The sequence below is a fragment of the Melanaphis sacchari genome, unplaced genomic scaffold (genome assembly GCF_002803265.2).
Source record: "Melanaphis sacchari strain LSU unplaced genomic scaffold, SCAv2.0 Contig10_pilon_pilon, whole genome shotgun sequence".
Lineage (NCBI taxonomy): Eukaryota > Metazoa > Arthropoda > Insecta > Hemiptera > Aphididae > Melanaphis > Melanaphis sacchari.
Window position 1 is genome coordinate 3513073 of NW_020270420.1, and position 14141 is coordinate 3527213.

Consider the following 14141-nt stretch of genomic DNA (forward strand, 5'->3'; position numbering starts at 1 on the left):
AGATATTAAATTGGAGATTTAATAACAATAAAAAATTCAACGATCTACATATATTTAAAATTTTTATTATTATTATTTAATATACGTTTAATTATAATGGTTGGTCACTTTAATAATTTAAATTATAAACTTAAATTGTATTCGTGAAAATTGTAGTTTTCACCAAGTTAAATAAAATAAAGTTCCTATTTGTTTTATATATACCTATTTAGGTACAACTTAATGAAAACATATAATAGTATTATGCTTTGTATGAATTATATATCTAATAGAAATGTAATAAATGAATGAAACTTGGTAGTTTCTTTTTTCCAAAAATAAATACCTATATGAGTATATTATATCTAAATAGAAATGTATTGTAATGAATAAGTATGATATTTTTATTTTTTTACAGACGCACTGTATTATTTTTTTCAACGAGTGGTATACTAAGAATTTAAAGTCTGGAAAGGACAGCTTTATGGATCGGGTCATTTAAATATTTGATTAGGTAAATAAGTTATTTAATTTCACTATCTTACTTTTGAGGTTATATTTGAATTAAAAAAATGAAGAATAAGAGTAAAATAAATTCATTTGGCTATTTAATTAAACATATGATTTTGGAAATTAAAAAAAAAATAGTTCTAAATTAAAATCTACATAAAAAAAAATAAAAACAAATCATGTTTTAAAATTTCATTAACTTTATTTATTTACAGAGCATCTTAATACAACTATTCAATAGATTTTGTAAAATTTGACTGAATTAAGGACCCAAAATTATATTTCATACATAATATATATTTATTTTGATTTTTTGATTTTCATATACTGTCGATAAAGAAACTAAAATACTTTTTTTCTTATTCCTTAACAATTTAAGATACTTAATTTGTAGAGTTAATTTATGCAAAAACTTCAAAAGTCTAATTACTAGTTTTCATTAAAAGCACTCAAATAGTTTAGCAAGTTATAAACTTTAAAGAGAAAGGGCAGACTCTATAATTGTATCCGGTTTGACCTATAATGTACTAAATGACCTCTCCATGACTGTAGTGAGAAATTGTTAAAAAATAGATTGTCAAATATTGTTCTATGTTAGCGAAAAATTCAAGTTGACTTTTTTTTTTTATACATTTACAAATATTTAGGATATTTTTGAATTTTTTTTTCTAAAATTATTCCATCATAGTGAAAGTTGTTTCATACATGTATACATAAATACATACTTATCACACGTTAAATTTCATTTAAAAATCCATTTTTTGTCCATTCTTTGTAATAAGCGTGCAAGAAATAACTAACAATGCAGAAAATCTCGCACATATACACTATTTATTGTGTTTATGGTTTCCTTTGATTTAATTTTCTAAGATTTAACTTAATTGAATTGTTGAGCTTTATTATTTCACTCTAATGTACATTAAAATAATATATACATACATATATATATATATATATATATATATATATAAATTCACTATAAACATTGAATAATTATCTATATTAATTGTCTTTATATATATATATATATATATATCCTGCGTAAATGTGTATTTTGTGAACTCGTATAATAAGAAGACGGCTTTTTATTTATATAATGAATAATATAATGCTTGTAAATAAAATTATTTTACTAATCACTTATTATGTATTAATAATATAACGGTTAAAAAGGCTATGATATAATATAGGTACATTGAAGATTATATATTTTTGCTTAATATTTTAATCATTATTAAATAATTTAGTAATAATCTCATGATATATAAGTTATACACGGTCTACACAACTAAAGGTTTATAATTAGTCTATGTGATGAGAGTAATATATGATAAAAAAATCCCTCTTAAACGAAACTTTAACAAAAAGGGAGGAATATTATATATGTATTTTTTTTTTTAATTTAAAAGATTAAAATCTACGTATTTTAAGGTAGTGATGTAGATTTTTAGACATAATATCTACAGCTAGCTTATAATTAAACGATTGGATTGATTTCAGATTGAAGAATGGTAGCGGTGGCTGGTGATATTATTAGTGATTGATTATTTCTTCAACAGTATGCATTTGCAAATAGGAGTTCAGAGTTTGGTTTAAACCCTAGGAAGCATCATTAGTAATAGAATCTTAGATTGAAAATTATGCATTTTTATCATTCTTAGATACTGGCACAGGCGTAAAGATTTAAGAAAAAGCTTTTAAATATTTAGTTTGGCGTGAACACTGAGTTTTGACTTTTGAAGACTTGGACAATAGATTGTGGTGAAGTAAGCGTTTTCTATTGTTAAATGATAATCTTTTTTCATGTATAAGTATGTGAACTTAAATTAATGTCTAGATATTTGGTTGAAGGAGAATTTGAGGTTAATACTTTGTATTTAATATTTATAATTTATATATTTTACGAGATTTGCAAATATTATGTTACTTGAAATATCTTACAACATTAATTATGACTACTTTATATTTAAGATTGAATGAAAAACTTCATTTCAAAAGCGTCTTTCGTACGACACATTTCGTTAAGTACTAGTTTATATTTATAAGTTACTCTTGTTAGGTATAACTTTATACATGAAAGTTATAAACTACTTCATAAATACATATACTTGTAGGATAATTGATTTTGCAGTATACTAGATATCTCTTGGATAAACTTACCTAATAGTTAAGGTAATTCTGTTACATAATAGTAAAATATTAACAAATACAAATTATAAAAAATATTGTAATAGATTTTTTTTAAATTTGTTTTGTGTAGCCGAGTTAAAATTATGCGTGAATCATAGTTGAAACACATTAAAAAACAGATAACATAATATTAATAAAAGTTTTGTTTATGTTTATTATAAGTTTAGTCAGTTTTGCGGTATTAAAATAAATTTGCCATATTATGTGGTTTGTAAAGGCACGACACAAATTGGCCGATTTACATGTATATAGGTATTTTAAGGGTTAAAAGGTTGAAATAATCCAATATTGTTGTTTTTGTAAGAATGCCCAGTTGGGGGTGATTAAATTCTAATAGTTTCTGACCTTTTCAACGAGCGATAGAACATAATAGATATAGCTTTAGAATTTTCAGCGTAGATAATAATTACAACTGATAATAAGTAGTTATTTAAATTAAGCTTGTAGACATTTTATAAAAAAATGAGTGATGTACCTATTATATTTTAATAAGTTTATTTACTTTATAACATTTCAAGTATAAAAATGAACAAAAATGAGAGCTTAAAAATATGTTAATAAAATTAGAGAACGGAGACAAATATAAAATAATAATTTAAAAATTAATTCATGAAGTTACTTTATTTAATCAAATTTATATATTTATATATTTTAAATGTAATATTTATTCATAATTTTATTTCTTACAGTCATTAGTTAACAGTCACTTATTTAAAAATATAGTTTAAATTTCATACATGTTTAGCAATTAAGTATAATGTTTGTGATTTCATATAATTATGTTTATATAATTTCTGTATAAACAAGGGCTAATTTTAATCATAATAATTGTTAACATATTAAGCATTTGTTTTTATATTAATGATAAGAAATATTTGTCAGTTATGATAACTACACATTTAAAAAAAAATATTGTCGTTCAAATTCACATAATTTTATAATTGATTTCGCAGTTTTCCCAAAATCAAACCGTTCAATATCTTTCACGCTGATATGTACCAATAACGCATACATTTATCCAAAATCATATTATTTATTGTTTAGAACCACACACCAGTTAATCATATTTAAACAAAATTATAAGCAATTCAATTAATTTAGTGTGATATTTGGAAACACTAGGGTATAAATATATTTCATTATTTCAATCTAAATATTATTTATGATATATACTTTATTTTATGGCATTATATATTTAACTATTTTTAAATACAATTATTTTTAATTAATTAAAATTATATTATCTTATAAACTTAATTATTTTTACTACTACAAGTTGAATAACAATAAATGTTTAATTTTTAACTGTCAATCAAATGTGTGTGGTTTTGAATTATCAACCTTTTAAATTCCTTTTTTTAACAATAGAAAAATATTGTGTGGTATGAATGGTCTAAAATGTGTAGTTATGAATGGTAAGTTAGCAATTTTTAACAATGTTCGAAATATTTTAAGAACTTTACATTAATTTATTATTTTTATTAGTTTTTTTTCTAATAAACTTATATTACATGTATAATTCATTTATATCAATTTATTTTATAATTTTTGAATACGTTTTGATTAAGTTTTAATGTGCTTAAATTTATTTGCGTTTAAGCACAACAGTAATAAAATAAAATATAATATTATTGTATTAATGAATAATATAAGAGTCTTGGTAAATAAATTAACAAATAATATATTAAAAGATCTATTATCAACATCAAATTCGAATTTTAATGAAGTTTGTTTAGCAAGAACGTGTTTATAAGCAATATTACGTTGTACAACATTACCATAAGTAATATTCAATTTAAACGATCAGGAAGACGGATATGTATGGAACAAGACACTCAAGACACAAATGCCCCACAATTGCCTACACACGACGCCGACTTTCATTAAATTGATTGAAATCTAGTAAATCACAAACGTTTTCAATTTAAAATCGTATAATATATTCAAATGTTTGTGAAATAACGAAAAAAGTGATTTTATTGTTTTATCGAACAAAGTCTTTCAAATGCAAATTAAAATCTTTCACCAATATTGAATCGATCGTCAACTGTAATATGGGTAAATAAAAATACAACGTTTTAAACATAAAATACAACCAAAAAATCGAAACCAGTGTCTCAGTTACCTAAGTTAGATGCAATATAACTGAAATTTACTTACTAAGACAGTGTTTTCCAACCTTTTTATCACCACGGACCACTTCGACAATATTTTATAGGTCGCGGGCTACCTCAATTTTACGCAAACTAGGAAAACCATTTTTTTTTTTTTTGCTCATTAACAAGAATACATAAAATTTATCGAAAAATGTTAATTTTCAAAAACGTACTGCGTGGTAATCAAACGAATAACGAGCGCATACTGAATCAATATCCATAACAGTTATTTGTCGGTACTCATAAAGTATAAATATATAAGCAACGATATTTGAAATTGACATGATCATTATCGGTCGCGATAATAGTATAATTTATTACTGTGATAGGTATCAGAGACACTTATAAAAATAGAAAATACTTATTGGTCGTCGGCAGAAACAACGATAAGATAATCGTATATTACGGTAAAATAAAATATTTTTCGCTGTTAAAAAAAATAAATAATTTTTTAATAGAAAACGAAGAAAGGTATCGCGGACCACCTATGACTGACCCACGGACCATCGGTTGGAAAACACTGTACTAAGGCCTAGAATATATTATATTATTGTATATAAAAATAAATTTTATCAAATTTGATATAAAACATATAATTATAACGTCTTGGAAAAATTGATTATTTAAAAAAATGAATAGTTCTCAACAATTCTTGTAATATTATTACTGATTACAACAAACTTCTTATTTACAATTATATTAGTATTGTGCAATTACACTGGGTGTTCAAAACTGTATGTGACAAAAAATGACGGATATCAAGATTTTTTTTTAAAAACCAAAAAGCCAAAAATGTCAAACGATGCGTCGATGTTGCCGGGAACGGAACCTTATGTACAATACAAACATTGAAAGGCCTACAGTATCTACCCGATTTTGATTTCATAGTTTGATATAATCAATTAATACGTTGCGCGACTATTCTTAAATGAATGATTATAAACAGCGATCGTAGAGTAGTCCAAGTACAAGGCTAGCTGTGAATATTTTATGTGAGTGACTGACGTGCTTTTTGTACACACGGTAAGCTAAGTGTCACATTTAGTTGGACCGAAAGCGATTTGAGTAGGAATTATAAAATACTAATTTCAACGTGAAGTTATACTGTTCAATACTAACGTAATAATGACGTAAAAACAGTTCGATCGATAATCATATGACACTGTAGACGCTGAGAAAAAGACTGGCAACGACTGCGTTTTCTTCAAATTGACTGATTGATCGAGACAACGTACCTATATTTCTGTGGTTATCTGTTCGCGAGTATACTCACACAATAAGTTTTTCATTGCTTTAGTCTTAAACGAGAATTACTGGGAACGAATGGTATCGATAGACGTTGATAAGGCGATCGGTGACTACTGTTTTTCTGAAAAATTAATCACCGAATATTCTCGGGGTTTTGAGTTGAATGGAAAATTTGTTATTTCACCGATGTCGTGTGAGCTATTCCTAGATTTAGCGCAGTGTCACTGCATCGTAACCACATAACTTAATCATACTACTTGATAAGAGTAAAGCCGAATTTATACTATACATCGTATCGTTCATGTTATGTTGAATATAATATATTCAACTTGTATGTATCATGTTGCCAAAATGTTGTTATCTACGTATTAAATACACGGAATATCATATGGTGTAGAGTAAATCCGGCTTAAATGAGTTAAACAATAATTAGGTAGGTACACAGTTTGTGTTCAATCTATAATCACACGACGAAACAGATAATGTTCAATTATTTGTTAGGTTGAGGAAATATGTTATTAAACAACGGATATGATAATAATCGTTCAATAATATGAAGCGGTATATACATGGTAGCCGTGTCATAAATGCAGTGTACATGTCATTAGCTGACCATGATCCATATTGTATAAAGTTTATACTCACGAGACAGTAATCGTCGTAATTTCCGCTGTAGGTTTGCAGTGAATCTATAGAGTCGTATTATATGTTGTGTTTCGTATATCATAATATGTTGGTAACAGAATAATGGTAATCTGTTTCTTAAGACTGTAGCGCAACTACGTCGTCTGTCACGTTGTGTACTTTTATTGCATTCTGTTTAGCTTGACTAAAAATTATCTACCGGAAAATATCTAGAGTTGGAACAAGCTCAACTTTTGGATACGATAATATGATATGCAACGTAGCTGTGATATTTTCTTTACAAGTTAAGATTTTTACTCGACTTCACAACGTACGGTGTAATGAAATACAGTCACCGACAAAATTTGTCAGCACGTCCGTCTCACTGTTTAATTTTCGATTGAACTGTCTTATCGGCGGCGTATATTATGTACATCAAGAAGTGTTTATGTTAATAGCCATGAACCATGGTGTACACCGTATGGTGCAACTAAATTTTGTATATATATTTATGAGTATATCAATTTCGGATCCACCATTTTCCAAAGGATTATAGTATGACGAGTCGAGGGTGGTACGTTATGGTAGGACGAATTTAATGGTATTCATATTATTCATATTAGTCATATTATTTAAAGATTTCTTGTAAGGATAGACACAATCACATTTTTATTGAAACCAATGCCTATTCTGTTGTTTAGCAATACGGCATTTAACATAATATATGTAATATGTTATATTATAACTCGGTTACCGTAAGTGTGTTGTACGCAGACAAATTTCGCTTGTGGTGCGGTTCGTTGATATCACCAACGCAGTGGCGTAGTCAGGATTTTTGTTCGGTGGTGGGAGGGGGAGAGGCTGATTAATTTTTTACATAGCTGTGGTTTACTTAGGTTCTTCCATAATTTGAATATGTAGATGCTGAAGTTTTATTTTAGATTTTTGTTCCTATAACCCTTAACATATATTGATTTAGTATACCTGTATACTTTAAATACTTTGGATATTTTATTTTAATAGTAATATACAATAATTTTTAAATTTTCTTAAAATTTCGAAAAAACATCGTCGATAGACTATTGCTTTTAACTCCGTCGGGAAAATCATAAGATATAAGTTTATTTTTAATGCTTAGGTATTAGAATTATAAATGTAAATAAATACCTATTTTATATTATATATTATATGCGTGTGTGCGTGTGTGATGTGTGTGTATTATACTCACAATACACAGTTTTATGCAACTATTGATAATCAATAAGTGATTATACAGAAGTTTATCGATATATGTATAGATAAAATTGGTGCAACTGGTATAAACTGTAGGTCATAGACATAAACCTATAAACAATGGTGTAACTAGTCTGTAGGTAAAGCTAGGGTCATTATAATTGATACGGTATTGAACGTATAGATTTCAGATATAACTTCTTATTTTTTCCTCTGATAGATTAAAATTTTCAAACTCTTCATAATGCTGATTACTTCCTTCAACGACATCCCATGCCAAACACATTTAAAATAAGTGATGAAATCAAAATTATATTGGATTACGGGCAGCAACGGCGTATCGTTTGAAGTTGACGTTAACAATAAATCGTTATGTTAAGGTACCTATGAGTCACACATAATTGACGGCGATTAGGTTAAATGCTCGTTTAGTGCTTGAAATCACAATATTATGACTTTTTAAATATTTGGTGCCATATTCTCCAGTTGTTTTTTTTTTTTTTACAAGGTTAGGTTAGGGTAGATAATTTGGTATGTATCATGTCTGATTTTAAATAGCCAGAGGAGAAATAATTACCCAAATTTTCTGACTCTTTAGAGTTTATTATATAAAATTTTAAGTATAAAATGCGTTTAAAATTAAATTATAGTAACATCCAGTGTGATCGCATATTAAAAATTGCTTAAATAACTGAGAAATTCTCTGCAAAGTTTATATATAATATATAATAATGTAAATCACAGGCGGAAATAGTGAATATATGTCCTTTTTGAGCGTTTGAAGAGTGTTATTATTTTAAAGTATGAAATATTTGAGACGAATATTGTTTTAAAAAAATTTATAATTTTGATTATTTATAGAATATTTTTGGGTTTAATAGTTTATTTTTATCTTCGACACAACTCGTCTTAAAGATATACTTTAGTTATTCAATAAAAATAAAAGGTTTGACATCCATTTTTGATTTTTTGCTCTTAAAAAAAATATTGTGTTTAATTATTATTATTTACAGTAATATATAATTTTGTTATAAAAAATATATTATGTATTTATATAGGAAGGGAATAAAAAAAAATTTAAACATTGGTAATTGTAGGAAGTGCGGTTATTTAATATAGCTTTAATTTTTATTAAAACACAATTTAAGCTCCTTCACCATTCTAAAATTCTACTAAATCTTTACTAATAATAAACAATGTATAAACATAATAGGTATATTTTAAAGTCGATTTATAATAATATTATTATTAACTAACCGCTTTTAATTAAAGCCATTGGTAAATGAATACATTCTACTTTCTATTATTTGATTTACATACTGCGGATATAAACCAGGAAATAAATTTTACAAGATAAGATAAGACTTTTATTATTGTTCAAAAATTTATCTAAAAAAAATTACGAAACGTGTAAACAAGAAGAAAAATAAAATAATAACACGACAATATAATTATAGTAAAATTAATTTGATTTTTAAATTTATGTATGACTCACAGTTATTTACAGAATAGATACTCATCATTTCTAAAAACCAATAACTCTAAGTATTAATGTTAATTTATATTTATATATTTCTGTTAGAAATTTACAATAAAACTATAGGAATAATTATTTTCTACCTATTAAAATATGTAATAATAAATTATGTAAAATGAATAATATTTTATATTTAATTGCATGAACTGTCCGAAATATTGACTTTGGTTACTGTTCAAAATAATACAAACTCTCTATGATTTTCATTTTTTCTATATAACTGCATAACTTTTAACCAAAGCCTTTGAATAAGAACTGTATCTACCCATCGTATCAATATTAACAACGATTTTGGTCATTCCAGTAATAACATGTATTTTAGGGTACATTTTATTTTTTAAACACGCATGCGGTTATTACCGTTATATCGGTGGTGTTTTAAGTCGGGGTGGCGGCGGCGGAATTTTAAACAACACGCTGAGTTTGCAAGAGAATCCCGCCGTTAGTAGTAATGTGGCGGCCGGCCGAATCACATGCCGCGTGCATTGCGTGCTGCTTCCTTGTCAGCCTTTTGGGGGCCGACGTCTATGCGATTGATTCAACAGGTACGTTTCTAACATAATTTATAATGTTGTGGTAAATTAATTGATGCTTAGGTTGAATGAAAAAAAATTGGGAATATGTTCATTTTGTAAAAAATAATTTTTTGTATTTCGATTTTGGTAAAAATTTTTTACTTTCGAAATATATAGTATAATCGAAGAAAAACAATTAGAATTTGATTTATTTTGCCTTATCATTATATTAGCTATAGTATTTAATATTAGTTAAGGATATATTACGGTGCTTAATGACTAAGTACCAAAGTACGTAAATACATAAATATTAAGTACTTATATAATATTTAATTCGATAAGTAAGCAGTAGGAATTTAAATTAATTTATGTTTTGTTATTTACAATAATTATTTTACACTTGACAAGAATAATGACGTGTTTAATAATGTGTACCTATAATATAAACAGATTTCGCTTTTAAAGAATAATTATATTTTCCAGTTTAAAATTCAATTATTTTATTTTCTAATTTCATCTAAAACACAATCAGTTATTAAATATTGTATATATTTGAATTATAAGAAGTATATTTGAAAGAATAAAAATAAAAGTTATATTTTACAATTAAAAAATATTTGTGTAGTTATAAACTATTTAAATATTATCTAATTTAAGTGCGTATTTAAACATAACAAATAATAAAAGTAATAATACATTTACGACGGAGGTTAAATAATATTTTTATTTTTTATTTGTACCTATTATAAATTATGTATCAAAATATATAATAGGTATATTATTATTTATTATACATCATAATTAATGATTGAAGTAGTTTAAATTTTTAATTAGTTATTAAGAATTCGAGACAATATCCAATTTAACGAGTTAAACAACATTTTGTGAAACTCAAGTATATTGTATTTTATATTTTAAAAACTCGTCATTTTATAATGAGGATCAATTCATCATTAATTTTTGATAATCTATATTTTTAACAGTTATAGTAATATTTTTTAAAATTATTTTTATTCTAATTTTATTTAAATATTCTCCGTACCGGATTATATGAGTATTTTTAACATTTTAATATATATTTTGAAGAACTACTGTTTTATTAAATATTATAGTATCGATATCAAAAAAAAAAAATTCATATAAATATTACGATTTGTGGTTGGAAGCATGTGTAAATCATACAAACGTAATATTTTAGTATTTACATTTTTTAAGCCTTTGAAAACTAATTATGTACGTTATTAATTTAATATATAAAAATTAAATAAGTGGGATTTCAAATTAATTTGCAGTTATAAAAATATACAAATTAAAAATGTATTTAATTAAATTAAAAATTTGTTAATTATAAATAACACATAAGTATAGTAAATATGTTACTCCATTTATTATAATTTGAATTATTGCACAATTTAAGCAATTTATTGTTATTTTTTTTAACTTTTTTTTTTTTACTAGAGGGAGTTCATTCTTGCATTCATTATTTTTAATTATCATACTTGGTTATTTAAAAAGAATAATATATTTTTATGGCAACCAGAGTATTTATAAATACTATTAAAAAAAATAAAGTTAAATTTTATTACAGTTACAAAACTTGCCTTAAAATAGAGTATGTACATAGACTTTATGACAATAAATTATAATACATTTTGTTATTGTGAGCGGTTTCGTCAACTAAGTAGAGTACCTAAGTAGTAACTTTCAATCATCGTAAAAAAATTGAAGTGGAAATCTGTTTAGTCGTTTGAAACGTACGCATTTATAGGCTTAGACGTTGATGATTTGTTTTTGATTTATTGTATTAAAGTATAGTGGATCAATGTGTGTAACAAATGGATACTCATAATGCATTTTTAATGTGACTGTATATTATAGGTACATCAATATAATATATTGCATATCAAAAGTATGATAATATAAACGCTAAAAATGCAATTTATGCACATTATTCAAAAAATTGAACGTCATCTGAGATGATTCAATCAAATTTGTTTTGTTGTTTGACCAGAAACGTGTACTAAAGTCTTTGAAAATGAATTACGATATTTTTTGAGGAATCGCCTTAAAAAATAAAATGACTGGTTTATTTAGTTTGAACTATGTACTTATCCTAGAGTATAGAATGTTTATCTATTCACCCTTGTATTCAGATAACGCAATTTATTCTAACATTGGGGGTGTTTTGGACCGTAGTTTAGGAGCTAAAAAAACATTATTCAGACGTGATTGGAAGTCAAAGGCAAAGTATATGTTCAAGGGGTAAACGATAAAATATATCGGTAAAATTACTCAAAGAGTTTTCAAAAAGGTATCGTATCAATATAGGATACAGAATAATAATAAAAATAATATAAAAAAAAATAAAAAAAAAAAAAATTTAATATGAAATAACTTAAATTTAAAAATCTACAAAGATTGTTTTATTATTTACAAAGCTCTTAAAAATACAGGTATATTACAGTTTAAGTGTAAAATTAAAATTACGATATAAGAGTTCATAAACAGATAGATATTATTTTACAAAATATTTGAAGTGTTATCTATTCTATGGTGAGTTTAGTACTTGCTAAAATTGTTTATAATTTAAATATAAAAATAAATAATTTAAGTTTATTTATTACAAATTATATTTTTACTCATTGTTTATTTTTAAATTATTTACTATATATAGACAAGAAAATACAATATATTTATTTTGTGGTGAGATAATCATGTTTTCATAGGGCACATACCATTAGAAAAAACTATAATTTCTGCCTGAGACCAATTACTGTTTTATATGTTTAACAATGTGTCTAGAAAGTTTTGAAAACTTTAATAAGTAACTGTTGTTAAATTTGGCGACAATTTATTGTATTCAACAATTAAAGATAACAAAAATCGGTTATTAAGTATTCGGTTTACACGGAAAATGTATTTTTTACCGTAATTCGTTGTCCGTATATTGTAATTATTAGTAATAGTAAAAGCGGATTGAAATTTTTAGAACTTTTTCCGTATAGAATTATATATGTGATATTTATTGTTTGTATACTTTTTATATTCCCTAATTCGTAATAATGAAAGTTACCATCGTTTACTGAAATGATAAAACCGTTAAAATATTGAAGAAAAAAATAAAATCTTTAGAAAGCAGGGAAAAAAATGTCTATGAAAATAGAACGTAGATATGAATAGTTTCAATCCTTAGGTGTTTAATTAATTTCACATGCTTATATTTACTTCACTGTAATTTATATTAGCGCTAGCTTTATACCTTCTATAAAATATGAAATCGTATGAAAATATTAAATAATGCATACTTTTGAAATTCGATATTTTATTGGATAATGTAGGGTAGTATAAATACATAAAAATGTCCTATGTTAAATTCAATGTTATATTTTATATAGTATTGGTCTTAAATATAAAAAAAATAATTAGAAAGAATTTTCGTTTATACATGTTTGTATTTTATAGCAAATTGATTATTCTAATTAATTATACAATTATCGCTTGTATTATGATGTTTTTAATTTTATTTATAAAAAATTGGCCTCTTCATATCTTAAAAAACAATTTATTCATACAACCAACATTTGAAGATAGTCATACGAGAGTAAATTTGCGTTGATTCTACGAAAAACTAATATTAATTCTATAAATTAATTAAGTCAGTTTTGAAAATCTTTGATTTTAAGCTAAAGAATTTTAATTTTTAACCATGAAAATTAAACAGTCTTTTTTTTAAGCTTCTTAAAGTAGGAAGAATAGATTGAGATGAAGAGACTTACATTTTATTTTTCACATTTTAGGTGAACTACTTAAAAAGTTATTAGTTTAAAATTTTATGAAAATATTTTTATTATTAAGCTTTTACTTAAAAAATATAATTTTTTGAATTTTTTTATAACTTTTGAGAAAATTTTGAAAATTTAAGGAATTACTAAGAAGTTTTTTTCTTACAGAGAAAATAGTCTATTTTCGATGATTTTGGATCCAATTGAAATTAAATTGTTGTCATTATTATGTTAAAATTATATTATATATATTCATTAAATGTTTATAAAAATTAAGCTATGTATTAAAATATTATATAAAACTGAACTTAATTGTTTTTACTTAGAAAGTATAAAAATGTTCTTATCTTAAAAAGTACACCGAAAG

The 14141-nt window shown here is 24.8% G+C and overlaps 1 protein-coding gene across 1 annotated transcript in view; it reads left to right on the forward strand.

Annotated features, from left to right (window-relative positions):
- The first annotated feature begins 9944 nt into the window (after positions 1–9944).
- The window catches only part of LOC112603590 (neurotrimin-like), a 150511-nt gene continuing 146314 nt past the window's right edge, over positions 9945–14141 (forward strand). The window contains exon 1 of the mRNA XM_025352238.1: positions 9945–10022. The gene's annotated coding sequence lies outside the window, so the exon portion shown is untranslated. The remainder of the gene's footprint in view (positions 10023–14141) is intronic.